The sequence below is a fragment of the Henckelia pumila genome, chromosome 2 (assembly GCF_033568475.1).
Source record: "Henckelia pumila isolate YLH828 chromosome 2, ASM3356847v2, whole genome shotgun sequence".
Lineage (NCBI taxonomy): Eukaryota > Viridiplantae > Streptophyta > Magnoliopsida > Lamiales > Gesneriaceae > Henckelia > Henckelia pumila.
Window position 1 is genome coordinate 145461552 of NC_133121.1, and position 7795 is coordinate 145469346.

Sequence of the window (7795 nt, forward strand, 5' to 3'; positions counted from 1 at the left end):
AAAATAAATCAGAGTAAAAACAATTCAGATGCAACTCTCGTAGCCTAAATTAGAAGAACACAACAAATATTCGAACAACACAGTCCCCACAGTGTTGTCTTTGATAACTTCAACACTAACAGCAATACGGGGATATGCAACAATGAAGGTTGCAAAACCTTGCTTCAAAAATCTTCAATTCTTCAACAGAATTTCTTCAGTCAATGTTCTGAGAATTATACGTCTGAAGTGTGTCTTTCTTTTGCGTGAAATCCTTCTTCTATAGATTGAAATCCAAGTTTAGAAGGTTTCCTTAGATAGAGTCCTACAAGAATAAGGAAACAAGTTTAAGTAGAAATAAAACTCTATCAAATCAAATCATATCTTGATATACATATAATTTAACAATGATTTAACTTATCAAGATACAATTAAGCATGATAAATATAATTCACATATATTTCAAATTATTTCATAATATATTTACCAAATATTTTAACTTGTCTAGAAAATAAAATCACATAATATCTCATTTTGTAAGGATAAAAAATTTCAAGGAATAAAATTCCTTTCAATCTTCCATTTTTTGCTTTCTGGACAAAACACAACACAAGTAAGAATAAACATAAACTCCCCCTGAGTTTAAAATACTTCTCCCACTAATTAGTAAGTCTCCCCCTTATGGTGTTGTCCTTTGTGCTGGCAACACCAAGGATAACAGGAACTTTGACACTTAGGGATTCTATAATTCATATATCAGACCATAAGTAGAGAATAAGGAGTTCGTCTAGTTAAAGCATATTAGAGCAATTAAGGCACATAACTAGGGCCAAACCATAGAAAAACAGATATATTAATCATAAAACACGAATCTAAACAACTAAACAATGATGAGAGAAGAAACTAAAACTGATCACTATCATGGTCAGCAACTTTATCATTATCATCTTTAGTCCTAGATGGACCAACAACGTCAGCTTCTTGTGCACCACTATCTCCCCCTTTTTGGCCAGAAATACCAAGTTGACGCCTATAATCAGCGAGCAAAGCACTATAAAAAGAGATGTCCTCCTGTGCTTGAGCAATATTTTCCTCAGCACGAGTCATCAAAAACTGGAGAGTAGTCATAGAAAATTCCAAAGGAGCAAGTGTAGACATAGTTTCTTCAGTGTTGTCACCCGTGTTGGCAACACCGGGTACAACATCAGCATCAGCAGCAGTAGCAGGAGGAGTGGCAGTCCAGGGCAAATCAATTACTCGATTTCCTTTGAGTAGTCCAGCTGCTATCTTGAGAATTTTAGGTTGATCTGACAAATCTTCAGTAATATTTCGGATAAAACCTTGAGATTCCAAAACACCATAGATCAAAGATGGAAATGACAGCTTGGTAGATTTGAGACCTCCATTAGCAAACTGAAGCACAGCCCTAAACACCATTTTTCCAAAATTGAAAGGACTCACAGTCCCTATGAAATACAGAATGAACGCTTTTGGCCTTGTTACCATGGTAGAGTTTGATGAGGGCGTCCAATTCCTCACAGCAGTCTTGTGAAGCACTGAGTAGAATGAAGTGAGTTTGGCTGCAGAAAAGTGATCAGTAAACTGCTTTACCAAACCACCAGTGAGGACAGTAATCACTTTATTGATATCTGGATGGTGTCCTTCTTCCACATCAGGGGTTGAATAAAGAGAGTTGATCAAGGCTGGAGTAAACTCAAACAGCCTGCCTCGAAGGTACACTAATCCATGCTTCCCAGACTCTGGAGCTTTAATGCTTGAAGTGAGATTTGCATAAAAATCCAGAACTACCCTCTTGCATTAGGGCATCATTACAACCACAATAGAATATATCTTTCTTATAAGCTTTAAAATTCAGTCAAATTATACCTGTTGTAGGAATCCACATCAATGTTCTTTTCATCCAGCATCCCTCTGTGTACATAGAGTGACCAAACAGCAGCAGCATCTCTAGAATAAAATTGAAGGGAATGAGCAGAGTCCACATCATACCCATCATCAACAGTGTTGTCTATGGTGTTGGCAACATCAACTGCAACACTAGCTTCAACAGCAGAACCATCCTCTTTCTCCAAAGGTTTTTCATCAGTATCATTGATGGACACTTCATCAGGATCTTTTTCATCTTCAATATCAGCACTTTTATCAGAAGATTCATCATCAGATGATGTAGAGAAGGAGGAATATTTATCAAGATATGCTTTCCTAGTAGCAAATTCCTCCATAATTTTAGCATCAGGTTCATCATCAGAGTGATGAACAGTAGAAGGAACATAAAAATTGGCAGCAACTTTCCCTTGCTTGAGGCTCTCCAGAATTTGAGACAAAGTTGCATCTTCATCAGAGAGGGTTGTTTCCAAAGGAACAGATTTTGCAACATATGTCTTCTTAGATTTAGCAGCAGGAGGGATATCATCAGAGGAGCTTGAGTCAGTGCTTTTGGATGCAGCAGCTGAAGCAGAGGCGGATGCAGCAGTGGATTCGGAGGGTTTCTTCCTTGTCACAAACTCGTAGTCACCATCATTTGAATCTTCACCAGAGGTGTGCTCATCATCGGCCAAGGACATACGAGGCCCTCTGTAAAACCTCTTTGAAGGAGTGAAATTGGGATTGTACCCTGCTTGCCTTTTTATCTGCGGGGCATAACTAGAGCAGGATGCACACGGTTCAGAATATAAAAATTAGGCATATTCTCCACACCGGTCTCGTTTCTTGGCTCGCCTAGTGCTATAACAGCAAGTGGAACTGGTTCAACGAGAACTGGAACGATCAGCAAAGATTGAGAGGAAAATGGGGCTCCCGGTGTTGCAACATCAGCGGCAACATCGGAATCTTGGTAACCCATCTCACTTCTGATATCGTGGGGATCAAGACCTGTCATTGAAACAGCAAATTTGAGAGTGAGAAAAAATAGGGTTTGCAGAAAACGTAATCGGGATATAGGAATTTCAATAAGATGATAATGCCCGATAAAGGAGGAAACATATATATAAAAATCATAGTATAAACGGTAATATTTTCCATAAAAAACTCATAATTACCCTCTCTTCCTTATCTCTTCAAGTTACTAACGGTAACTTTTCTCAACGGCCTAAAACAAAAGGTTGGAATTTAGAAATAAAATCTCATAAATAAGGCAAAAATCCGAGGTAGATATTTTAGCCCAAATATTTCAGAAATTAACTCTACATCAACTTAACTCCACTAAAAAATTAATCACAAAAAACTCAATTTTTAGTAAATAGGGTAATTCATCGAAATTTGTCTATTTGGAGCCTTACCCAAAAACAAAGCTCTATTACAAAAATGCATATGTATGACCAATTTTATGCCTAAAACAGAATATAACATAAAATAAAAATGCAATCGCATGCACGTGATATGTTCACAAGTATAGTGTTGCCTCTCGTGTTGCAATATCATCAACAACACCAAATTTTTTCAAAAATATTTGAAACTCACACACTTGATTACCCTTGATTTTAGAAAATTTTCAGAAGTGGTAGCCTGCACACTAAAAGAACAGTCTTCATTGGACTCAATTAGGTAGCTTTTTTAATTTTCTTCCGATTATTTATAAAGTTTGTATATATGACATTGATCATCAAACTTATTAAAAATCTTAACACTAAATTTGTGAAACCACATTTCACATGGGACAATAACATGGAATACACGTACATATCTCAACTACTTAGTGGTTTATTCAGAGTTTGATTTGCAAGGGCCAGTGTAAGAAAAATTTGTTGAAAAACTTGGCATTAGTTGAATCACTGTAACAGAGATTAAAACACTACGCATCACAAAGTGAATGCAGAATTCCTAAAATTCTAAATATGCATGAAAAAAAAATAACAGTGTTGTTTATGGTGTTGTAACACCGGAGACAACATCATCAAAGGATTATAATGCACACATGATGAGAGACCTCCGAAGAGTTGAGAAACTCTCGTAATCTAATGCTTTAGTAAAAATGTCTGCCAGTTGGTAATTGGTTCTAACAAACTCCATTCGAATCATACCTTTTTTACTAAATCTCGAATGAAGTGATGACGAATGTCAATGTGTTTTGTGCGAGAGTGTTGGACTGGATTTTTTGATATTTCAATCGCACTCGAATTATCACAATAAACAATGGGGGTTCACTCTTGAAACCATAATCTTCAATCATTTGGTTCATCCAAAGAAGTTGTGAACAACAACTTCTGGCTGCCACATATTCAGATTCAGCAGTCGAAAGTGACACAATTTTGTTTACAACTATACCATGAAACCAAGTTATTACCAAGATAAAAACACCCACCCGTAGTGCTCTTTCTATCATTAACATCACCGGCCCAATCAGCATCACTAAACCCAACAAGATTAGTTGTTTCCCTCGTGTACCACAATCCCAAATCCAATGTACCCAAAACATATTTCAAAATACGCATAACAGCTTTTAGATGAGTTACCTTTGGATCAGATTGGTACCTAGCACACAAACACACACTGAACATGATATCAGGACGACTAGCAGTCAAGTACAAAAGACTCTTTATCATGCTACGATACATGGTGTTGTCAATATCAGCCGCAACACTGTCTTTTCCCAATTTTTCACTTGAGCCCATTGGAGTTTTCATGTTCTTAACATTCTCTTTACAAAAAAATTTCACCAAATTCTTTGCATACTTACTTTGACAAAGAAAAATACCATCACTCAATTGCTTAACTTGCAATCCAAGAAAGTAAGTTAAGCCTCCTACCATGCTCATTTCAAAAGTAGAAGACATGCATTCAACAAAACTATTAACATGCTTTTGAGAAGAAGCACCAAAGATAATATCATCCACATAAATTTTACAAATAAGAATTTCAACTTTGGCCTTTTGAATAAAAAGAGTTTTGTCAACCTCACCTTGTTTGAAGCCAATTTCGAGCAAATACTCGGTCAACCTACCATACCATGCTCGTGGAGCTTGCTTGTAGTAACCCATAAGTTATTTTAAGATAATAATATGTTAAACATGATTAAGGGTTGGTAATTAACCAATTTCGGGATTTAATCGGACTTCAGAAACAAGAAATGAAATTTTATTGTCTGAGCAAGTTCGGACGATCCGAAGAGGACTTCGGACGGCCCGAACTTGACCACCAGGGGCTCCGAAGGTGAGCTTGTTGACTTCGGAGTTAAGGCTAGTTCGGACGATCCGAACTCAAGTTCGGACGGCCCGAACTTGTTTGTGCCAAGTAGGCAGGATTACTCAGCAATGAATTTTGACAAGTGTCGGACTTAGAGAACTTCGGACGACCCGAAGTAGAGATCGGACGATCCGAACTCGACGTGTCTCACATGCAGACAGTAAGTTGGATCGGATGATCTGAACTCAGGTTCGGACGGCCCGAACTCGTCCGAAAATTTTCCTATAAATAGGGCTCATTCGATTTCATTTTGAAATACGAATTCCCGAGGTTCCTTCTTCAGTTATATAGTGTGAGATATACACTTGAGGGCCCTATCGGTTATAATAGAGGTTCTGGAATAACCAAGGAGTGGTTATAGTCATCCGGGACTAGCGATTCCAAAGGGCTATCTACGGACGAAGGTATGGTCCGAGAATCTATTTAAGTTTTGGAAGTACTTATTAGCTTAGTTAAGGCTTATAGAATTTATGTAGTGATACGGTGAACTTTTGAATATAGGCTTGGAACCTAGGATCCTACTATACTTGAATTAGCCTAGAGGTACGTACACATTGACTGAGATTGCCAGCGAGTATACATATTTATATGTTGCATTTATTTGGCATTATTATATGGCATGATATATGATTTACCGCTTTCTATATTCATATGTCATGTGCATATACATGTTGAGCCTATACCTTGTTATACCTGACTATAGAGCCGCTCAGCCCTATACTCGATAGTCTGTCACTGAGAGTACCGCGACGACGGGGGCATTTATGTCTGTCTACTCTGGTGTACTTGACGAGTGTGGTTGCACCCAGAGGTTGATCCGTGCGGTGGAAGCACTCATGTGGCGCCGGTTCTGAGCATGACTTTTCAGATGACCTTTTACCAGTCATCATGTTGCATGCATCATATTTATACGTGTACTCATGTTTATGTACTGGGCGTTAGCGCTCACGTCCTAGTTGTTATCTTGGATACCCTATTCCACGGGGCAGGTCGCAGGATGGACGGAGCTGGTAGTTCAAGGCAGGACTAGGGAGCAGGAGCCTTGAGGAGTTAATTATACAGCAAGATTCGATATAGCTGTATAATGTTTACTTTTAAGTATTTCGATATGGTTGTATCACTACTGATGAATAAGATTGACACTTTTATACTAAGCTGATATGTAATTTATGGTTATATTTCCGCACGTTTTACTCTGTTAAGTTATTTTGCTATATTAAGTTTAATGCATGCTATTAGTTGCCAGTTAGTAGGTGATACCATGCAGGGTCACTACATTGCTTCAAGCCGTAAAGTGTCTTCCTCAACTTGTAAACATGGTCCAAGCGGTGTGGATCCTCAAACCCTTTGGGTTGTTTCACATACACTTTTTCACTTAAAATATCATTCAAAAACGCACTTTTCACATCCATTTGGTAAAGTTTTATACCCATATAACATGCAATAGCAAGCAATAGTCGGACTGACTCAATGTGGACAATAAGAGCGAAGGTCTCATCAAAATCAATCCCCTCAATCTGCGTATACCCTTGAGAATCCAGGGGCGTATCCAGGATTTTTTTTTTCTCGGGAGGGCTTCACATATTAATTATCAAAAAGCTAAAAATTTGGAAATCCTAAAACCTTCATTTCAAAATAATATAAAAACAAACATAAATATTAATATTTCTTTTTGTCATCTCTTTCAATTTGTCTATCACTACAAAAATAAAAAAAATCAGTTAGAAAAATAATATCTTTCTCTATGGAAATCAAAATCGAACAATGACTTACTGCCAAATATTAAAAAATGATAACTAACACTAAAAATCTTATTAAATTAAATATTATAGAACCTGTCAAACTCAAAAAATAAACTAGGTGACAATGACAAACAGATAAATTTAATTCGGAAACAGCAGAACTCAAATTCAAGCAAATAATAGGTTGCCAAAATTATCCAAAAACTAAGGCATAAATTAACAAACTAATTACAAATTATAATCTATATTTTAAGAAATCTATTAGTCATCATTCAAGGGCATTGATATAGGAAGATTTAAGAAATCCTAAATTTGACAGAATAATAAACAAAATAAATATAAAAATGCAAGTTGAAAATGACAAAAACAAGTAAACAAATTACCTGAGGGTTAAGTTGATTTGGTGTGGTGATTACTAATTTGGTTTGGTGATTTGTGAAGAAATCAGAAAAGTTGGATTGTGCCAATTGAAAGAAGAGCACGCTAGTTTAGGTTTCTATATTTTATTTTTTAATTTTCTTCACGCCTATTTGATTTTTATTCTTTCATGGTGATTAATTAATAATTGGGCCATATATATAGCATACCTATTTTTTTTTTCGCTTGTGGGCTTGCAAGGCTTAAGCCCAGTAAAACCCCTATATAAGATACGCTCCTGATTAACCAACCTTGCTTTGTTCCTAATGATGTTTTCTGATTCATCAGTTTTATTTTTGAAAATCCATTTTGTACCAACGACATTACCGTGATCAGGTAGTGGAACCAAAAATCACACATCATTTCGAACAAATTGCTCAAGTTGCTCATGCATGGAATTTATCCAAAATTTATCATTTAAAGTTTCATTGATATTTTTAGGTTCAATATTCGAA